The 23,653-nt window shown below is 40.7% G+C and overlaps 1 protein-coding gene across 4 annotated transcripts in view; it reads right to left on the reverse strand.

Annotated features, from left to right (window-relative positions):
• The window catches only part of dicer1 (dicer 1, ribonuclease type III), a 140,976-nt gene that overhangs the window by 105,012 nt on the left and 12,311 nt on the right, over window positions 1-23,653 (reverse strand). The window contains exon 1 of one of the 4 annotated variants that reach the window (XM_073039421.1): window positions 3,782-3,816. The exons of 1 other annotated variant lie outside the window; for it this stretch is intronic. The gene's annotated coding sequence lies outside the window, so the exon portion shown is untranslated. Of the gene's footprint in view, window positions 1-3,112; window positions 3,156-3,771; window positions 3,817-23,653 lie in introns of those variants that run through there. 2 more of the 4 variants (XM_073039419.1, XM_073039418.1) reach the window with 2 other exon arrangements.

The following is a 23,653-nucleotide window of genomic DNA, read 5'->3' on the forward strand; positions in this document are numbered from 1 at the left end:
GCCTAGTGATGCTTTAAACATTTGAGCCTAAAAGAATATAGTACAGATTAGCAGATAACTGAAATAACGAGTCAATAGCAACGCTTTATTCAGAAAGTATTAATACTATTGTGTGCTATCTGATGAATAACAAGTTTTAAAGACAAGAGTCCATTTAGCTTTTAAAATGCTGTCTGGCACAAAAAAAAATTCCATGTGCATATAACAAGCAATATAGAAAGGTTTTCAGTCATACACTTGGATAGAAATAAACTGTAACAAAAGCATTTTGTTTAAATGGTTATACTGAAACACCTCCTAGGAATTTACTACTCCTATTTCTACCCTGATTCATTGAATCTTCATTTCAACTTTATTCAAACTATTTGAAATGTTTAAACTTGAATTAGCTCATTAGCCTTTTCTAACATCCCCTCTGATGCTGGCAGTGGAGGGGGTAAATTCTGATTTACATAGCTTAAGCTATAGACGAATTTGATTTGAGACACTCAACCACGGCAGCCTCTGGTGCGTTTCCCACACAAACAGTAAACTCACGATGACCCCAAGAGAGCATGACCCCTCAAGCATATTCATCTTCTCTGTCTTTCATATCAGCACTGTGTCCAAATAACTGCAAATGTAAAGCACTCAGGAACCAAGCTTCAGAACTGCTTGTTTATCTAGTAAACATGAAGTACTACTTTCTTTCTCTTCATCTGGACAACATAATAAAAATGTAATTTAACTGGAAAAGGATATCTCCAAATAACGATATAGAGCCATGAGCACTACTAAATTGCAATGCTTTAGAAAGAACTTTTTAAGAAAGCAAAACATTGATTATATAGGGAAAGAAGTAGGCTATTCAGTAGAGAAAATAAATGGGAAGAAACTGGTTCAAGTGAAAATCAATTAAAAATGCAGATGCTGGAAATCTAAAACAAAACAGAAAATGCTGGAAATAAGATGTACATAAGAGTGGAAAAGGCCACTCTGCCCATCAAATCTGCTCCACCATGGCTGATTTATTATCACTCTCAACCCGATTTTCCTGCCTTTCCCCATAGCCTTTGAAGCCTTGACTGATCAAGAGCTTATTAACCTCTTGTTTAAGTATACACTATAACTTGGCCTTCACAGCTGTCTGTGGCAATGAATTGCAGATTCACCACCCTCTGGCTAAAGAATTTCCTTCCCCTTTATTCTAAATGGATGCCCCTCTTTTCTGAGGATGTGTCCTCTAGTCCTAGACTCCCCCACTAAAGGAAACATCCTCTTCACATTCACTCTGTATAGGCCTTCCAATATTTGATAGGATTCAATGAGATCACCACTCATTCTTCTAAACACCAGCGAGTACAGGCCCACAGCCAAACTCTCCTCATATTAACTCTTTCATTCCCATAATAATTCTTCTGGACCCATTCCAATGCCACACATTTTTCTTAATACTCAAACTTTTCAAATATCCAGGAGATCAAGACACATCTGTGACGAGAGAAACAGTCGACATTTCTGACGTGAGATCCTCCAGGAGCTAGTTCATGTTTTGAACTAGATTGAAAACTAATGCCCATCTGTTTATACCACCACAAGGCGGAAGATGAGAGGTGGTGACACAAGCAACTGAGGCCAGAAAGTTCCAAAGCACAAGTCATGCTCAGCAAGAGCAAACAGGAAGAACTTCAATTTACTTAGCAACTTTATGTAACAAAACATCACTTCTTTTTAACATTTCTTAAAAGCCAAACACAAGGTATCATTTGGATAGATAACAAATATTTGAAGAATGTAATAGATAATAAGAAACACCTTAAAGGGTTGAGGACTAAGGGAGAAGATTCCATAGCTAAGAGTGAAGGCATCTACAAAGCTGTCAGCTTATAATAAAGTGCCCACCTACAAGTTTAAGTTGAGCTATCATTCAACCATACACAAATATAGCCAAATGAAACAGCATTCTTCCAGAGCCAACGGTGTAAAACACATTACCTACAGCACACAGCACAATGCCCAAAGCATAAACAGCACAGGTACAATTTCAGAAAAAAAAAAGTCACTAAGAGGAAAAAATAATAATACAGACTGGTGCCAGAACAGGCAACGTTTTGTAATATGTACTAAAGCCAGATTTGAATGCACTCTGATACTTCCATAAGAGTAAATTTGCATTGACAGTACCTGCAGCTTGGGTCTCACATAAAAGGGCAACTTCAATGCAACCTTGGCATGTTTGCTCAATCTTAGTTGAGAAATACTTTTTACTTGCCTTTGTGTATTGGTGTTAGCATAATGTTTGTAAAAGCAAGTATTAATATCTGTAAACCTATTTAAAAGAACTTCATCATGGACTGCAGTGTGTATGAATAACGCATCTTATTCATTCAAAGAAAATCAGTTATTCCTGTTTCTACAGAAAATATACCTGGCTCTAAATTTATAGTTTGGCCGAAGGTCTACTACTTTTCCCTATAAATTATTCACAGAAGAGTTTTAAAAAGTAGTGAGGAAGGATTCAAAACAATAGCAATTAATCAACCTACCTCACTTAGAGGAAGGTAGGAAAAGGCCACAATTACATGCAACTTTGGCAGCACCACAAACACTTCTGCTCAGAACGAAAAACGTGAAAAGCTGTCTGACATGTAATTTTTGTTCCATCGCCACATTCCTTTCTGCTTATAACTAAGACTGCCCAATTCAGTCATTTTAGCTCGCAGAAAAATAACACAATGCCTCCCAGAAGAAGTGGCAATGAACAAAAATCAATTAAAAGTACCACTGTAGATCTCAATATGAAAGATAACGTCTAGCCAGACAAGCCACATCACATACTTTGTCAAGTTCAGAGAGAGAACAGTTAGCGTAACCCATATTAGCATGTAAATGGCGCGCAGCACCTACTGGAACAAAGCAGTTCGCCTGTACACGGCCATCTCTCACATTGTGAAGGCCAAAGGCAGCTGCAGCTTCCTGTGTTGATGCCAAACAATGGAGCACAGTGAATAGTTACTGCAGCAATGAACGTGACCTTTACAATTTTGTTGTAGATTCCGGCACCGACAGTCAAGCAGCGAAGGGCAAAAAAATTATCTGTGAAAGGAATTTGTTTTAGGATCAAACTACTCACCACAGATAATATGGATGCAGTGAATGTGCTTCACCCCTGGAGTTTAGGAATCCAAGGTAAAAAAAATTAATGCCGACATCATAATTTGCGCGTCTGCCTTAGCTACCTCTGCTCCCTGTTTTAAGGCTGTCAAGAATCTGGATTAAAATCTCAAACGCAAACTTGCATAAAACAAAAGCATGAATCTGAAGAATGCTGTAAGCAGAAGAAAATTAGAACAATAAAGTGGGTGAAAATAAAAGCTACAGAAGACAGCTGCTCTCTCTAAAGAAACAAATATGGCGGTAGACTACCCCCTCCCCACCCCTCCACCCATCAGTGACTTTGACAGTGCTCAACAAATTCCCACCTTACAATTCAAAGCATACACTTCTCAGAAATGTGCCGCTAATTAGCTGCAAGCTTCTGCAATCGTGAGCCACAATAACTCCTTTGATATCTTTAGACAGTAACGCAGGATCATGCAGAACATTCACACAAGCAGCAAGTCCTCAAGGGTAGCTGCATCAACGCAACAGTCGCAGTACATGAAACATATCAACATCCTGCTGCTTAATTAAAAGGCTAATCACCCACATGAAAAATATCCGAGAATTAATTGCATCAGATTAAACAGTACAGAAGTAGTTCAATAGTAGTAGAAAGGCTGTAGAACACACATTCATTCACCTATTCCCAGCTTTTCAAGAATTACAAATGGCGTCCAATCTCAGTTACAGTTGAAATATAGGGAATTGTTTAAAGCATGTGGGCACAACCTCTGAACCCTCAGGGTAAAATTCATCCTTCTTGCAATAAAGAACAGAACACTGCACTTAGCATAAACCCCCATTAGATCCAGCAGTAACTGACTTAGTTGGATTGTAGCATGTTGTAATCTTAATATAGCTCCTCTAGTGTAAGACTGGAAATGACACATTTCACTTTTGGAACATACTGGATCACATTGAGAGATTTAGTAAAGTAGATCTGGATCTTTAATTATATACACATACCTTGCTGGTCTATTATAGGAAGCTAAGTCTAGAATCTATTCAAGGAACAACATATATAGTAAAGCCCACAAATAAAAAACACACACAAGGACTTCAAGTTCTGAAATTCATTTTTAACTAGAGCAGTCACAACTGAATATAGTAATAGAATTCATCACAAAATCATCACAATCACAGGAAACTGTTGTCCTAGGCAATACATCTTTACAGTAAAATGTCAGAACAGGATGTTGGGGAACAAAGTGAAAATAATTTTCATCAAGCTCCTACCCAATTTCTCCAAACCCCATTCTACTAAACTAAAACAAGGGCATTTATTTTTTTTAAAACTACACTGATTGTTTTGGAAAAAAGATTCAGCTTCACTTTGGAACTCCACAATGTCAGAAGAGACCTACAAGGATGAAATCAGGACAAAACAAAATACAAACAGCCTCAGTGTGTGTGTGCCCACAGTAGGGACCATTTGCTTGACAACACACACATTGGCTGAAGGAACTCAGCAGGCCAACATCTATGGAAAAGAATATAGTCAACGTTTCAGGCTGAGACCCGACTGGAGATAAAAAGATGAGGAGTCAACAAGAAGCTGAGGGGAGGAAGAAACACAAGGTGATAGGTGATGCAGGGTTGGAGAAGGGGGTATATGATAGAGGACAAAAGGCCACAGAAGGAAGAAAAGGGGGAGGAGCATCAGAGGGAGGTGATGATGTAGGAAATAAGGTGAGAGATAGGAATTGGGAATGGTGCAGTGGGGAAGGGGGTGGCCCATTACCAGAAGTTCAAGATATCAATGTTCATGCCATCAGGATAGAGGCTACCCAGATGGAATACAAGGTATTACTCATCCAACCTGAGTCTGGCCTCATTGCGACAATAGATGCAGCCATGGACTGACATATCAGAATAGGAATGGAACTAAAATGGATGGCCACAGGGAGATCCCGCCTTTTCTGGTGGATGGAGCGTAGGTGTTTGACTAAGTGGTCTTGCAATCTACATCAGGTACCAATGATATATGGAAGGCCACATAGGGAGCACTGGACATAGTATATGACCCCAACAGACTCACAGGTGAAGTGTTGCCTCACCTGGAGGGACTTTTTGGGGTCCTGAATGGTAGTGAGGGAGGTGGTGTAGGGGACAAGTGTAGCACTTGTTCTGTTTGCAAGGATGAGTGCCAGGAGGGAGATCAATGGGGAGGGACAAATGGAGAAGGGAGCAGGGAGCAATCCCTGCAGAAAGCATAAAGGTGGGGAGGGGGGAGCAGAAGAGAGGGAAAGGTCCGCTTGGTGATGGGATACTGTTGGAGGTGGAAGAAGTTACAGAGAATTATGTGCTGGACACAGAGGCCGTGTGGTAGGGACAAGAGGAACCCTACCCCTGGTGAGGTGGCAGGAAGATGGAAGTGGGGCCAGACGTGCATGATATGGAAGAGATGTGGTTGAGGACAACATTGATGGCAGTGGAAGGGAAGCCCCTTTCTTTGAAGGAGCACATCTCCTTCATTCTGGAATGAAAAGCCTCACCGAGAGCAGGTGCAGTAGAGACAGAGGAACTGAGTGAAGGGGATTACATTTTTACAAGTAACAGGGTGGGAAGAGGTATAGTCCAGGTAGCTGTGAGAGTCAGTGGGTTTATAATTAACATCAGTAGATAAGCTATCTCCAGAGATAGAGACAGAGAACGCGAGAAAAGGGACAGAGGTGTCAGAAATGGACCAGGTAAATTTGAAGGCAGGTTGGAAGTTAGAGACAAAGTTGATGATGTCGACGAGCTTTGCATGAGTGCAGGAAGCAGCACCAATTCTTAACTACACCACAGCGACAAACTTGAAGTAACGAGGATGTTAATCTCCTTACATATACATTGCTTGAAGAAGGGGAGGAATACAAATTAGTTTTGCTCCTGAATGATGAAAAATCTGATAGTGAACTTAGCTGGAACAGTCACACCAAACCAACTATTGCTGTTTCATTAAGGAATGGAAAACAAAAATCAGAACCCTGATCAAGTCTACTTTTAGCTATTCCTACTGAGTATTTGACAGCATTCCCAGAAAGAAATTATTTAAACACTAGAGAATAACATTTTTTCAATTATCTGTAGCGCACTGCATTACCATTACAAAAGATGGATAAAGTAATTTTTTACACCAGTCAAAGCATCACTTCTGTAGCATTTCGGTATTTGAGAATTAATAGATATTATCTACGAGAAAAGTTACTTCCATGGTGCCCGTTCTCTCTTTAGAATCATTTATTATTTTAACTACATAGTATTTGAAACATTTGCAATATTGTATTATTGTAATATTTGAAGTCTTGTTGAATGATAACAGCATTCAAAAATCACAAAATAAGAATGATCATCAGCCACAAAACATTTCTGTGAGGAGGATTAGAGTGCAGAACACTACTCTGGGTTTTAAACAGTCTTTTACAGCGAAAAAAACAGAAACTAAACTAATGAAGAATATGCATTTCAGCTTTGCCATTACTTCACTCAGTAAAATGATCATACACATGCTAAAAAAAAATGTTTGGTACAAATGACATTTTATTCTCAGAAATAATTGACTCAATGGTTATACTCAAAAATCAAAGAATTGACAAATCTGTGTCCAGAATCTCACAGTAATATTTCTTCCCTCAGCCAGGAGACCTGATCAACAGGTGCAACAGAAAATTTTAAACAAAGAATCATTTGGTTGTAGTCCCTTTATTACTATTTCTGATTAATAATAAATAAACATTAGGTTGCGATTATGAAGTCAATTACAGTGGATTCTGGTTAATTGGGCCATCAGTTTATCAGGGTAGCCACTTAATCCAGAAAACTGCTGGAATTCCCTTCGCTTATCTGGGACGCTATGCCGCTTAATTGGGACAGAAAATTGTAGCTGACCAGTGTCAGTCACTAGTGTCTAGCTATACCATGCTCAGAATGATCAGTTTTTAAATAGAATCAGTTGCACGTATGTGTTCAAAAGAGTGATTTTTGTTACTGATAGTTAGCGAAAAATAAGCATTAAGACAATTCAGAACTGTTTTGTTCACTGTGATTTGAAGCATTCAGGCTCGGAGATGCCAGAAGCGGCTGGGAGCGAAAGTGAAATACGCAAGTTAGGAATTATGAAGAACTTGAAGATATTGATAATCATTTTGAATATTGCAAGAAGTGAAGATTTGGAGGATACAAGCATCAAAAACATTGTTTGAAGGCAGTCCATTATCTGCATTGGATGTATCTGCTCATTTTGTTCATTGCATACACTGGATGAATTCCTCCATCAGAAACTATTAGGAACTAATATAGTTTTATCATACTATAATAGTATTGTTAGTGATCTAATTTGTTCTGTATTTCATTTAAATACATAGTTTGTTACTCAGTGAATTTTTAAAAATACCTTTTTAACTATATCCATGAAACTTCATGGGGTAGCCGCTTAACTGGGTCCCAATATGTCCCAAGTAGCCAGGTACCACTGTATATATATCCAATGTAGACTGACACATCACAGGCATTGCTGCCAGTTTTACAGCAACAGCAGGTAAAAAAAAAAAAAATAAATCAAGTCCCAGAAATCAATTAAAGTCTCTTAGGCGGTTGATATGAATTTTGGGTGTCAAAATCCACCATGTCCTATTAGCAGGTAACATTGCAAAGAGACAATTAATAGTATATGACAGAGCTTTTTCACTTGTGCCTCTTTTCTAGGAATAAAAAGCTCAGATCATCTCTCAAACTGTTACATTTTCAAGCATGATGCTTTTAACAAAATAGGTGTATTGACTGACTGCAATAGAGATAACCATTAAGCCCCTTCCCAACTAAGAACCCTCATATGCAATGTCTCGTAAAACAAATTCTGGTTATTTTTTCCTCCTAATCCAGCAATGGACAGCACAATGACCAGCAAATAGTCATTTTCTAAAATTGTCTGCACAATATTGGAAGTAACAGCAAAACCCAGATATTGGAATCTGAAATAAAAACAAATGTTGGAAGAACTAAATCGTCAAGCAACTTCTGTAAAAAGAGAACAGTTAACATCTCTGGACAGTGACCTTTCCTCAAAACTGGATATATAACAGGTAGATTAAACAGTGGTTAACGATGGAAAACGTAGAATAGGACAGACAATATCTGAAACACTACGCTGTAGAATACAAAAGATATGTAATATTTATGGTCAAAATGCTTTCATTGAACTTTTTGACGATATAATGCTAAGGTAGCAATTTGGTCTACAAGTACAATGAAGAACTTTCAATGAATATAGACAGGTTAAGTGAATGTGGAAAGGGCACGTCAGATTGTGTAAAAGAATGAGCACATCTTCTGCTCTGGTAGAGATAAAAGCAGATAAGCAGTGAATTTTACATACACTTGCTGAAATATTGAAATGTATACTTGTTCAGAGCTACCCGATTCATGTCTTTTCACATGAATCAAAGTCCACATGCAGGTAAAGCAAGCAATTATGAAGGCAAAGCACATGTTGTCTTCAAATCCTCTTACAGTAAAGGCCAAGAGTGAAGACATCTTTTTCTGATCACATAGGGTTCCAGTAAGATGCCATCTGCAACAGAACATGTCTGTGCCCAAGGAAAGATATACTTTCAGTTGTGTGTAGCAAAGGTTCACCATGATGATTCCTGGTATGATAAATTTTAAGAATGAAGAAAAATTAAGAAAATAGCCAAGATTCCTTTCATTTGAGAAACTATAATTGCTGAAGATTCTAACAAATGCCAGTCATTAGACACTACACTGCGCTTAGAGCAAACAGCTTTTAAATAACATCAGTTACATGTGTTTGCATTCAAAAAGCAGCGATTTTGTCACTAATAGTTGGCAAAAACTACAAAGGATTTGAAGGTATTGATAACCATCTTGAATGTCAGAATGAAAAATAAGATTTGGAGGATGTAATTGTTGAAAGTACTGCATGAAAGTAGTCCATCTGAACCAAGTGTTTGTGCTAATTTTGTTCATTTACAGTCAATCAAAAGAACACAACGCTGTTGGTTGTCCATTGTATCTGACAATGACAGTGAAACCTGTGTGAGTGAGCTTTTAAAGTGGGAAAGAGTAGAATTTGCAACAATTCCACTCTCATGACCTTGGAAGTTCAGGTCCAATGGTACAAGTAGTCATCACAATCTGGGATCTTTCTTGGTTACAGTGGATAACCATGAACTCTGTACCTTCTCATGCTCTTCATGCTTTACCACGACGTGGTAAAGACCCATCTGTGGGTCACCCATGGGTGCTGGATCTCATCCATCCAGTCCACCAGAGCTGACTTCACATGCTAGGCAAGACTGTAATTCACCAGGATATGAGGCCTACAAGCTACCCTCAGCCAGTTTAGCCTGACTGTTGAAGCAGTGTGCTGGTGTGCAGCCGCTGATGCATGCAAGCAGCTACTTGGAACTACAGGTGAGAGATAAGTGTCTGATCTTGACCAAAAATGAGCTGCCCCAGAATAGACACAAGCCCTTTCACCAGAAGTGCTACTCCTCCCTCTACACTCTATATAATGAATTCTTCTGTCAATAACCATTAAGAACTAATATAGTTTCATAGTACTGTAGTAGCATTGGTAGTTTTCTAACTTGTTATGTATTTCATTTAAATACATAATTTGTTACTCAGTTAAACTGTCTTTTCTATACCTTTTTAACTATTTCCATGAAACTTTAGCTAATTGGGACAGCCATTTAATTGGGCCAAAATGTACTGGTCACAATGTGTCCCAATAAACCAGAATCCATTGTACTGTTAATTTTCGTGCTTCCTCAAAACTAATCTACAAAACAAAAAAAAGAGCAATACCAAACCGTGGATCACTGAAGTAATGTTGTATCTAGAGACCTCAGGTGCTAGCTGAGTGAAGTTTGCCCTTTCTCTGCTGACCATGGTGGTTTCTTCTGGGTGCTCCAGTTTCCTCTCAAATCTATTACTCTTTGGAGAGGAGGATGATGAGAGGACACATGATAGAGGTATACAAGATATTAAGAGGAATAGACAAGAGTGGACAGCCAGCGCCTCTTCCCCAGGGCACCACTGCTCAATACAAGAGGACATGGCTTTAAGGTAAGGGGAGGGAAGTTCAAGGGGGATATTAGAGGAAGGTTTTTTTTACTCAGAGAGTGGTTGGTACATGGAATGCACTGCTTGAGTCAGTGGTGGAGGCAGATACACTAGTGAAGTTTAAGAGACTACTAGACAGGTATATGGAGGAATTTAAGGTGGGGGCTTATATGGGAGGCAGGGCTTAAGGGTCAGCACAACATTGCGGGCCGAAGGGCCTGTACTGTGCTGTACAGTTGGCCCTCCCTATTCGGGAGTTCTGCATGCACGAATTCAACCAACTGCGAATCGAGAAAACCCGTAGGTGCTCTTCCAGCACTTGTTCGAGCATGTACAGACTTTTTTTCTCTTGTCATTATTCCCTAAACAATGCAGTATAAAAACTATTTTACATAGCATTTACATTGTATTAGGCATTATAAGTAATCTAGAGATGATTTAAAGTATATGGGAGGATGTGCGTATGTTATCGTGGATCGGGATCGAAAAAAATCGGAAGTCGTCTTACTAAGTAAGTCGGAACAGGTACATACTGTATTATTTAGTGTCAGTTAGTCAAACGTTTGTCTTGGTATATAGTATATATTTTACCTTTCTATGCATATAAAACACTTAAGAACGTATGTTTCAGTGCTGGGCTCAGGAACGGAAGTTCCAGAGTTCAATCCAGTGACAGACCACTCCCGAGCGCGCTCTCCATCCGTGCCTGGTTGATGTGGAGGATCAAAAAGCCAAAACCCCAAAACCCAATAACTAAACCACTGCGTTGCTTAGCAATATTTGTAGCTTTCATCGGGGCAGGGCCTTTCTCACTTTATCCTTTAAAATTGTTCCGATTGTTGACCGACTGTCGCCTAACGATTTTCAATGACCGATGGCATCTCACCTCTTTCCGATCGCTTTATTATTTCCACTTTATTTTCAATCGTGATAGTGATTATTTTCGTGAAAGGAAACACTGCGGATTCAGAGTTCCGCCGCCAGGTCCTAATGTCCACCGCACTGAGACAGGTTAAATAAGGTCTGGGGTTCCGCTGGGTCCTAAAGCCCACTGCATTGAGACAGGTTGAATAAGGCATCCGTGTTTTTGGTATCTGCAAGGGATCCCAGAACCAATCCCTCGCAGATAAGGAGGGCCCACTGTACTATTCTATGTTCTATCCCAAGGATGTGGGCTGGTAGATTAACTGATCATTGTAAATTGCCCTAGTGTGTAGGCAAGGAGTTAAATCTGGAGGAACATTGAGAAGAATTTTGGGTGAATAAAAATGGGTGTAATGCAGGATTACTGTCAAGATTCAAGATTGTTTCCAGTACACAAGTGAAAAGGAGAACAAAGTAATTGTTACTCCACATCAGATGCAGCACAGAAAAAAAACAATAAAACAAGTACAAATACACACGATAGATCAATTGTATGTTCATAAAGTGACACCCGGCTGTACTCTCAATGTGTGGGTGGTGGTCAGCGCCTCTTTCCATTCTGTACTCTCTAAAACAATGATCTTGTATAACAGAAGATTGTAATTCCAGATTTCCATTTGAAAGCTAAAAGTCAACATCCCCTTTCACACAGGAAACACATCTGAATCTTGGTTTTAATGACCAGTCTCACCCCAAATACCTACAGTACTTTTCCTACATTTATTAATTTAGCCAGAGCTTAATAGGATTGGATAGTACTCCTGGCCACGATGAAAATAGAAACAAAAGGAAGAGCAACCATAGTGCAGACGGAAGGTTATCAAGTGTCAAATCTAGTGGCGATTTCTTCACCAATGTCAAAATGCCTGCTGCTACTACCTGTCAATGCTAGAGCAGGAATGCCATTTGGGTGATGTTTCAGCCACCAGCACAAGATAAATATTAGTTATATTTGTCACATGTACCTTGAAACAAACAAGTGAAATACACTGTTTGTGTCAAATCAAATCAGTGAAGATTGTGCTGGGCATCCCACAAGTATCACCACCAACATAGCATTCCCACAACTTACTAACCCTCAGCCATAGTCTTTGGAATGGGGGAAGAAACCCATGTGGTCACAAGGTGAATGCACAAACTCCTTACAGGTAGCAGCAGGAATTGAACCCCAATTGATCTCTGGTGCTGTAAAGCACTGCGCTAACTGGCACACCACTGTACCGCCCCTCTAGGAACACCAAGATGGAGAAAAATTAAAATAGGGAGAAAATAATGAGGCATTTAGTGATGGCATAATATCCCCTGTTTAAAAAACACACCCAGGAAATACGACATCTGTTCTACTACAGAAATGAAATTTGATTCACCTCCTTGTGGAAGGAAGTCACATAGTACTTTCACTGTTATCTGCACAGTACACTTGGGTGGACATAGTTACCATACTGGTGGCAGCTATAACAGATTTTTTAGATAAATACTGGTTTATGTGCCATATTAGAATTAAATAAATCTACGTCATATTTGTAAACTACTGAACACGTACAAATACAAAACAATCTGCTTACAAGAACTATATTTGCTTTGACAATACTGTGCATGAAATGATCCACAAAATCCAAGACATCAATATGTCAACACCTTTGACATTACATTCCCCTCTAACATGCTGGCGAGACAGAATCCTCAGGAGAGGGAGCAAATGCATAATTCATTCTACTCCCTTATGGTACCTTCAGTACAGATAATGACCATGTTTAAAAGAACACAGATTATAAGGTTCAAGTCTAACCCTTACCAATTTAGATTTGAAATCAGTTCATATACATACTGTACATTCAACTTACCTCTGTAAAACACAACTTACAAAACCCAGAACAAAAGATATGGCCTTAGCTCAATACAAATAAGGTTTACTAGCATTCGATATATTTCACAAATGTGCCAGGGTTATTCTGTAACATGCAAGTAGAATACAAGTAACACCGGCCTGAAAACTTCAAATGGTGCACGTGATGTTCCCTGTCTGGTAACAGAGTGGAACAACATTGTGCTTCAGTCAATTGGTCATGATATTAGTCAACTGGTAGAGTTAGGTATACTAATGGAACGCAGGGGTAGATATAAGAAATTAAGATGTCAAGATTAAAGGTCACTTGAACTGTTCTCAAATAATTGATAATGGTTACCTAAATGGAACAGAATCAAAAACCAACTTCAAGAGTTTATTTCAATCTGAGCAAAAAGACATGCAAGTAGCTATTCAGAAAGACCAAGTGTTTAAAACCAAACTTCATTCAGTTGTCAGCATTACAGCTCAATCTGATTTGCCCATTAGTTTTGCTTTCATTAACATGGACATTGCTGCTTCAAGTAACAAAAGGACCACTCTTCAAACTGAATGACTCTTCCTCTCAACATTCGGCAAACCTCTCCTATTCACACACACTTCGTATTTCTTTTATTAAAAAGCTGCCTTTAAAAGAAAAATCACAGGTCTGCAAAAAAATGTTGGAAGAAAGAGTATTTCTCTGCAATACAAAAACATATTTCTTTACAGTTATAGTGCAATAACAAATCTACACAATAGTGATGTGAATTACCTACACATTTTGACTCATTAATGTAGAAAATGCTTAACCTACTTGCTGTAGATACCCTTCAGATCAACCATCACTGGTTTGTAGAGTCAGTACTAGCAGCACCAACCTCACCAATCATCCCTGCAACTGACTGTGCATCACAGCTATAGATCAACATGGAAATGGCTAATATCACGTCACACCACGGTTGCAAATATAACACAAAGATGTTTCTAGCTATAGAAAGCCACTGATCCTGAAAATGAAACCTGTTAATAAAACCAAAACTGGACCCAGTCAATCTTTGTTACAGAAATGAAGCAAGATAAACAACTGTGAAACAGGAAACTGTGACGAAACAGAATCTTTCATACCTCTGGGTACAACTGGACGTCCAACCTTACTGAAGGTGGAAAAAGTCCGATGAAATCAAAACAATTTTCACCCATGATACACTTTTCCTTTGTACACTGATTGTTTGTCAGTCTCTGTGTAGTTTTTCCACAGATTCTAATATATTTCCCTGTTCTACTGTGAATGCCTACAAGGAAATGAATCCCTGATAGTATACGGTGACATATACTTTTCAGGGAGTTTAAAGAGTGAGGCAGTAGATCAATGATAGCAGATATTTAAGAAAACACTTCAAATATCAGCTACGTTATTCCAGGTATACACCACTTGGAAAAGTGTGAAAACTCTGTAAGCATACAGTGATGCAAATTGTTTTATATTCATAGAAACATAGAAAACCCTCAGCACATACAGGCCCTTTGGCCCACAATGCTGTGCCAAACATGTACTTTAGAAATTACTTAGGGTTACCCATAATCTCTATTTTTCTGAGCTCCATGTACCTATCCATGTACCCTATCGTATCTGCCTCCACCACCATCATCAGCATCGCATTCCATGCGCTTCACCACTCTCTGCATAAAAAACTTACCCCTGACGTGTCCTCTGTACCTACTTCCAAGCACCTTAAAACAGTGTCCTCTCATGCTAGCCATTTCAGCCCTGGGAAAAAGCCTCTGACTATCCACATGATCAATGCCTCTCATTATCTTGTACACCTCTATCAAGTCATCTCTTATCCTTCACCACTCTAAGGAGAAAAGGCCGAGTTCACTCAACCTATTCTCATAAGGCATGCTCCCTAATCCAGGCAACATCCTTGTAAATCTCCTCTTCACTCTTTCTAGTTTCCACGTCCTTCCTGTGGTGAGGTGACCAGAACTGAGCACAGGGCTCCAAGTGGGGTCTGACCAGGGTTCTATATAGCTGTAACATCACCTCTCAGCTCTTAAACTGAATCCCACAGTTGATGAAGGCCAATGCACTGTATGCTTTCTTAACCAGTCAACCTGCGCAGCAGCTTTAAGTGTCCTATGGACTCGTAACCCAAGATCCCTCTGATGCTCCATACTGCCAAGAGTCTTACCATTAATACTATATTCTGCCATCATATCTGACCTACCAAACAGAACCATCTCATACTTATCTGGGTTGAACTCCATCTGCCATTATCCACACTATCCATAACACCCCCCAACCTTTATGTCATCAGCAAATTCACCAACTCATCACTCCACTTCCTCAACCAGGTCATTTATGAAAATCACGAAGAGAAGGGGGTCCCAAAACAGATCCGAGGCACACCACTGGTCACCAACCTCCATGCAGAATATGAGCCGTCTACAACCACTCTTTGCCTTCTGTGAGCAAACCAATTCTGGATCCACAAAGCAAGGTCCCCTTGGATCCCATGCCTCCTTACTTTCTCAATAAGCCTTGCATGGGGTACCTTATCAAATGCCTTGCTGAAATCCATATACACTACATCTACTGCTCTCCCCTCCTCAATGTGTTTAGTCACATCCTCAAAAAATTCAATCAGGCTTCTAAGGCACGACCTGCCTTTGACTCTCCAAATGTTCATAAATCCTGCCTCTCAGTATCTTCTCCATCAACTTACCAACCACTGAAGTAAGACTCACTGGTCTATAATTTCCTGGGCTATCTCTACTCCCTTTCTTGGATAAAGATCATAGTCAGGGGCTCAGCAATCTCCTCCCTCGCCACCCACAGTAGCCTGGGGTACACCTCATCTGGTCCTGGAGACATATCCAACTTGATGCTTTCCAAAAGCTTCAGCACATTCTCTTTCCTACTGTCCATATGCTCAAGCTTTTCAATCCCTACAAGTCAACCCTACAATCGTCAAGATCCTTTTCCATAGTGAATACTGAAACAAAGTATTCATGAAGTATCTCCGCTATCTCCTTCGGTTCCACACACACTTGATTGGTCCTATTCTCTCACATCTTATCCTCGTGCTCTTCACGTACTCGAATGCCTTGGGGTTTTCCTTAATCCTGCTCGCCAAATCTTCTCATGGCCCCTTCTGGCTCTCCTAATTTTATTCTTAAACTCCTTCCTGCTAGCCTTATAATCTTTTAGATCTCTATCATTACTTAGTTTTTTTGAACCTTTCCTAAACTTTTCTTCTTGACTAGATTTTCAACAGCCTTTGTACACTACGGTTCCTGCACCCTACCATCCTTTCACTGTCTCATTGGAATGCAGAACGCCACACAAATATCCCCTGAACATCAGCCACATTTCTGTCGTACATTTCCCTGAGAACATCTATTCCCAATTAATGCTTTCAAGTCCCTACCCGATAGCTTCATTTTCCCCCTTACTCCCCTTGTTCCTATCCCTCGCCAATGCTCTGGTAAAAAGAGATTGAATCATTATCTCCAAAATGCTCTCCCACTGAGAGGCCCAACACCTATCCAGGTTCATTTCCCAATATTAGATCAAGTACAGCCTTTCCTCTTGTGGACTAATCTACATATTGTCAGGAAACCTTCAACACACCTAACAAACTCCACCCCATCTAAACCCCTTGCTCTAGGGAGATGCCAATTAATATTTAGGAAATTAAAATCTCCCACCCTGTTATTATTACACCTATCTGCTCCTCGATGTCCTTGTTACTCTTGGGTGGTCTATATAAAAAAACTCAGTAGAATTACTGAGTAGACAATCCCTCTGTGACTTCCAGCTTTTCAGCAGCAGTGACACTCTCTCTGATCAGCAGTGCCACGCCCCTCCCTGTCCTTTCTGAAACATCTAAAGCCTGGCACTCGAAGTAACCATTCTGACCCCTGAGCCATCCAAGTAAGTGTCAGTAATGGCCTTAACATCATAGCTTCAAGTACTGTACTGATCTACACTCTAAGTTCATCTGCTTTGTTCATGATGCTTCTTGTATTAAAATAGACACATCTCAAACCATCAGTCTGAGTGCATCCCTTTTCTGCCACATGCCCTAACCTCCTCCTTGCACTGTCTCCAAGCTTTCTTTATTTGTGAGTCAACCGCCCCTTCCTCCGTCTCTTCATTTCGGTTCCCACTCCCCAACAATTCCAGTTTATACTCTCCTTAGCAAACCTCCCTGCCAGGATATTGGTCCCCCTCGGATTCAAGTGCAAAGCATCGTTTTTGTACAGGTCACACCTGCCCCAAAAGAGGTCCCAATGATCCAGAAATCTGAATCCCTGCCCCCTGCTCCAATCCCTCAGCCATGCATTTATCCTCCACCTCACTCTATTCCTATACTCACTGTCACGTGGCACAGGCAGTAATTCCAAGATTACTACCTTTGAGGTCCTGCTTCTCAACTTTCTTCCCAACTCCCTGTAGTCTGTTTTCAGGACCTCCTCCTTTTTCCTACCTATGTTGTTGGTACCAATATGTACCACGACCTCCAGCTGTTCATCTTCCCACTTCAGGATATCATGGATGTGATCAGAAAAACCCTGGTACCTGGGAGGCAAACTAGCATCCGTGTTTCTTTCTTGCATTCACAGAATTGCCTGTCTGACCCCCAACTATATTTACTGCTGCCTTCTTCCTTTCCCTACCCTTCTGAGCCACAGGGCCGGACTCTGTGCCAGAGGCACGACCACTGTTGCTTTCCCCAGGTAGGCCATCCCCCCAACAATACTTATTGTTAAGAGGGACAGCCACAGCGGTACTCTCTAGTATCTGACTCTTGCCTTTCCTTCTCCTGACTGTGACCCACTTATCTGTCTCCCGAGACCCCGGCGTGACTAATTGCCCATAGTTCCTCTCCATCACCTCCTCACCTTCCCTGATCAGATGAAGAACATAGAGCTGCAGCTCCAGGTCCCTAACCTGGTCCCCAAGGAGCTGCAGTTCGATGCACCTGGCGCAGATGTGGCCTTCCGGGAGGCTGAGAGTCTCCCGGACTTCCCACATCTGACACCCAGTACAGAACACCGGTCTCACAGACATACTTCCTGTTTCTATTCTACACAGGTAACCCACCTCGCCTCCATCTGTTATCGCTGAAGCCCCATTGAGCCAAAGCCCTCTTACTCTTGTCTACCTCGCTGACGTCCATGCGCTTGCAGTCGTCCCTCGATCATAGGATCATGCATGAAATTATAAGCAAGGATAACTAAAATGAGAACCAGTCTTCAGGAAATAAAACCTGTCCAAAATTTAACTTATAACTGATACTTTGTGGCTGTGAAACCAATCATTCAGATTGTCCAACTGAAACCATATAGGGAAAGGCTTTATATGAATTTTCCTGCTATTAGCATATTGTTGGAGGTGTATCCCTGCCACTAAGGTACAGCTCAAGACAAGTCTGTCACTTAGTTGTATACATTCATCGAGTCAGAACCTAACACTGTAACAAAGTGGTATATTTTGGGTGTCTGGATTTTTGAACAGACACCAGCATTGAATATTCAAAGGAGTTCTGCTAGTTGATATCCTGACTGTATTCCAAATGTGAAAGTAGATGATTATAGCAACAGAAACTGTAATTAATCATTTATTGTCATCTTTATGATTGTGCCAGGAGAGTGAGATTCAGCTGGACTCTCTTCTAGAGGTTTCCTGTGTGAATAAGCACTTATAATTCCCAGTCAGAGCTTCCTTGTGGCTCAGCTTTAGTCAACCACAACAAAGTAAATCAAATCCCTTGTATCGGAGGGTTTATAAAGAAATGGTATTGTGAACAGTGAAGGTTATCAAAAATTACAGAGGGATCTTAATCAGCTGAGCAAATGGGCCAATGATTGGCAAATCGAATTTAATTCAGAAAAGCGTGAGGTACTGCAGCTTACTTAGAAAATCAAATGCAATAGGACTTTGTGAATGGTAGGGCCTTCTGGAGTGTTGGAGAACAGAGGGATTGTCAACTACAAATATGCAGTTCACTGAAAGTTTAGTCACAGATAGGCAGGATGATAAAAGTGCTGTTCTTCACTAGCCAGGGCAGAGTATAAAAGTTAGGAGATTATGATGTGGTTGCGTAGGGTACTGGTGAGGCTAAAGTTGTAGTAGTGTTCAGTTTTGCTGCAGGAAAAATGTTATTAAACTGAAAACAGTACAGAAAAGATTAGTACAGTGGTGTAGCAGTTAATACAACGCTAATATAATGCCAGCAACCTAGGGTCAATTCCCACCGTTCTCTGTAAGGAGTTTGTACATTTTCCCCGCGACTGCTCGAGTTTCCTCCTGGTGCTCCAGATTTCTCCCACATTCCAAAGACATATGGATTAATAGGTTAATTGGTCACATGGGTGTAACTGGCCAGCATGGGCTCATTATAGTGTGGCATCCCTAAATTAAAAAAAAAATTACAAGACGTTGCCAAGTTATCAGGAGAGGTCAAGCACACTAGAACTATATTCCCTGGAGCTTACGAGACTCACAAGTGATCTTATAGAGGATCTATAAAGATGTATAAACCTTGAGGGTATAGAAAGGGTGAATGCACATCCTTTCTATCCCCACTCAAAAACTTTTATGGAGAGCATTCTGACAGGCTACATCACTGTCTGGTATGGGGGGGAGGGGGGGAGAAATGCTATTGCACAGGACCAAAAGAAGCTGCAGAGGGTTGTAAATTTAGTCAGCTCCATCTTGGCTACTAGCCTACAAAGTACCCAGGATATCTTCAAGGAGCGGTGCCTCAGAAAGGCAGCATCCATTATTAAGGACTTCCAGAACCCAGGGCATGCCCTTTTCTCACTGTTACCATCAGGTAGGAGGTACAGAAGTCTGAAGGCACATTCTCAGCGATTCAGGAACAGCTTCTTCTCCTCTGCCATCCGATTCCTAAATGGACATTGAACACATGAACACTACCTCACCTTTTAAAAAATAAATATTATTTCTGATTTTGCACATTTTTAATCTATCCAATATACATATACTATAATTTATTTATTTTTACTGTTTTTCTTCTAAGTTATGTAGTGCATAATTTCACGACAAATGCCAGTGATAATAGATCTGATTCTGTATTCAGTCCAAGGTCATGGAAATCAGAACAATAAAGCATAAATTTTTGGTGAGGGGGAAAAGATTTAATAATAATTAGAGGAGCACTTTTTTGCACAAATGGTGTTATGTATGTGAAATGAGATGCCAAAGGAAATGACTGAGGCAGGTACAAACTTTTAAAAAGATTTTGAGCCAAATGCTGGAAAATGGGACCAGCTTGGATGGAGCACCTTGGTTGGCATGAACAAGTTGGGACGAATGCTCTATAACCATGCAGCACCACTGTCTGTGAAATTATGAGAAGGATAGAGTAAATTGTAAGAATCTTTCTCCCCGGTTGAAATGTTCAAACCAAAAGAGCACAGGCAAAAGAATCATAGATGACAACACATTATCTTCCCCAACTTCTGCTATCTGTAATTGGATCCTACCATCCTCTGCTTTCTACAGGATTCGCTCCCACTGTGATTCCCTTGTCTACTCCTCTGTCTTCACTAACCTCCCTTTCAACAATGCTACACCTGCCCATTCACCTGCATTCAAGGCCCCAAACAGTCCTACCAGGTAAGGCAACACTTCACCTGTGAATCTGCTGGGACCATCTATTGTGTCCAGTGCTCTCAATGCAGCCTCTTCTGTATTGGTGAGACCCGTTGTAAACGCGGGGGGGGGGGGGGGGGGGGGAAACCACTTCGTTGAGCACTACTACTCCATCCACCAAAAGCAGAGCTTCAGTGGCCAAATATTTTAATGCCAATTCCCATTCCTGTTCTGACAGGAACATTCCTGCTCCCACACCTTGTGTCAAGACGAGGCCACCCTCCAACCTGATGGCATGAATTCGTCCTGATGAAGGGTCTCGGCCCGAAACATCGACAACGCTTCTCCCTGTAGATGCTGCCTGGCCTGCTGTGTTCCACCAGCATTTTGTGTGTGTTGTTGTTTGAATTTCCAGCATCTGCAGATTTCCTCGTGTTGGCATGAACATTGATCTCTCTTGAAATTCACTGAAATGTCCCTCCCCACCTTCATCTATTACCCATTCTGGCCTGACCTCTTCCACCTGCTACCACCACCCCTTGTGCCCCCTCTTCCTTCCCCTTTCTATCAGATTTCTTTTACTCTAGGCCTTTACCTTTCCCACACCTTCATTTCCATAGACTCTGCCTGATTTGCTGAATTCCTCCAGCATTTTGTGCGTGTTGCCATAGATGAGTGGTGACAATTACAAGTTCAGGGGAAATCTAATTATTTTTAAACCACAGAAGCTGAAATTTGGAACACACTATAAAGTGAGGAAGCAGTAAGCACTCTCAACACAAGCATTTAGAGAAGACCTTGAGTTTCAAAGACATATAGGGCTGCAGGCAAAATGGTGGTAAATGAGATTACTCTGGATGAGAACAATGGTCAGTATCGACATAGCAGGATAAAAGATCGGTTTCTGACTGCACAGTTGGAACTCTATGGATGTGAATTAATAAAATTCCCTGGATCCAAGAGAGGACCCAGAAGAACGAAAGAGGCTGGGACCAGAAAATAGGAAGATTATATCAATGTCATTGGAAATAACATTTCCAATGTACTGTCCAAGTACTGGCGCTTTTAAGAAATTTAAAAGTGGATAAATCTCCGGGTCCTGACAGGATATTCCCCAGGACCTTGAGGGAAGTTTGTGTAGAGATAGCAGGAGCTCTGACGGAGATCTTTCAGATGTCATTAGAAACTGGGATTGTGCCGGAGGATTGGCGTATTGCTCATGCGGTTCCATTGTTTAAAAAGGGTTCTAGAAGTAAGCCTGGCAATTATAGACCTGTCAGTTTGACATCAGTGGTGGGTAAATTAATGGAAAGTATTCTTAGAGATAGTATTTATAATTATCTGGATAGACAGGATCTGATTAGGAGTAGCCAGCATGGATTTGTGCGTGGAAGGTCATGTTTGACAAACCTTATTGAATTTTTTGAAGTAGTTACGAGGAATGTTGACGAGGGTAAGGCAGTGGATGTAGTCTATATGGACTTCAGCAAGGCCTTTGACAAAGTTCCACATGGAAGGTTAGTTAAGAAGGTTCAGTCGTTAGGTATTAATGCTGGAGTAATAAAATGGATTCAACAGTGACTAGATGGGAGATGCCAGAGAGTAGTGGTGGATAATTGTTTATCGGGATGGAGGCCAGTGACTAGCGGGGTGTCTCAGGGATCTGTTTTGGGCCCAATGTTGTTTGTAATATACATAAATGATCTGGATGATGGGGTGGTAAATTGGATTAGTAAGTATGCTGATGATACTAAGGTAGGAGGTGTTGTGGATAATGAGGTGGGTTTTCAAAGCTTGCAGGGAGATTTATGTCGGTTAGAAGAATGGGCTGAACGTTGGCAGATGGAGTTTAATGCTGAGAAGTGTGAGGTTCTACATTTTGGCAGGAATAATCCAAATAGAACATACAGGGTAAATGGTAGGGCATTGAGGAATGCAGTGGAACAGAGAGATCTAGGAATAACAGTGCATAGTTCCCTGAAGGTGGAGTCTCATGTAGATAGGGTGGTGAAGAAGGCTTTTGGAATGCTGGCCTTTATAAATCAGAGCATTGAGTACAGAAGTTGGGATGTAATGTTAAAATTGTACAAGGCATTGGTAAGGCCAAATTTGGAATATTGTGTACAGTTCTGGTCACCGAATTATAGGAAAGATATCAATAAATTAGAGAGAGTGCAGAGACGATTTACTAGGATGTTACCTGGGTTTCAGCACTTAAGTTACAGAGAAAGGTTGAACAAGTCTCTATTCATTGGAGCGTAGAAGGTTGAGGGGGAATTTGATCGAGGTATTTAAAATATTGAGAGGGATAGATAGAGTTGACGTGAATAGGCTGTTTCCATTGAGAGTAGGGGAGATTCAAACGAGAGGACATGATTTGAGATTTAGGGGGCAAAAGTTTAAGGGAAACACGAGGGGGTATTCCTTTACTCAGAGAGTGATAGCTGTGTGGAATGAGCTTCCTGTAGAAGTAGTAGAGGCCAGTTCAGTTGTGTCATTTAAGGTAAAATTGGATAGGTATATGGACAGGAAAGGAGTGGAGGGTTATGGGCTGAGTGTGGGTAGGTGGGACTAGGTGAGATTAAGAGTTCGGCACGGACTAGGAGGGCTGGAATAGCCTGTTTCCGTGCTGTGATTGTTATATGGTTATATGGTTAATAGGGCATTTAGAATCAGAATTGTCACCGACACAAGTTGTGAAATTTGTTGCTTTGTGGCACCATCACAGTGCAGGCAGACCAAATTAAAAGTTACAATAAAACAGGGCAGTACAAAAAGAGGAATAGCAAGATAGTGTTCATGTCCATTCAGAAATCTGATGGCATATGTGGAAAAAAACTGCCTAAAATGTTGTGAGCCTTTAAGCTCCTTTACCGCCTCCTTACCGGCAGTAATGGCATTCAGAAAATGATGAAACAATCTAGCAGAGTTGATAATGAATTTGTGAAGGAGAAAGTGACTGACAAACCAGCTAGAGCTCTCTGAAAATTTAAGTGTGCAAACAAGGAAACCAGTACAGTACAGCATTTGGAGTCCCACAAATCATTGATAAAGTACTACAT

The sequence above is a fragment of the Hemitrygon akajei genome, chromosome 3 (genome assembly GCF_048418815.1).
Source record: "Hemitrygon akajei chromosome 3, sHemAka1.3, whole genome shotgun sequence".
Lineage (NCBI taxonomy): Eukaryota > Metazoa > Chordata > Chondrichthyes > Myliobatiformes > Dasyatidae > Hemitrygon > Hemitrygon akajei.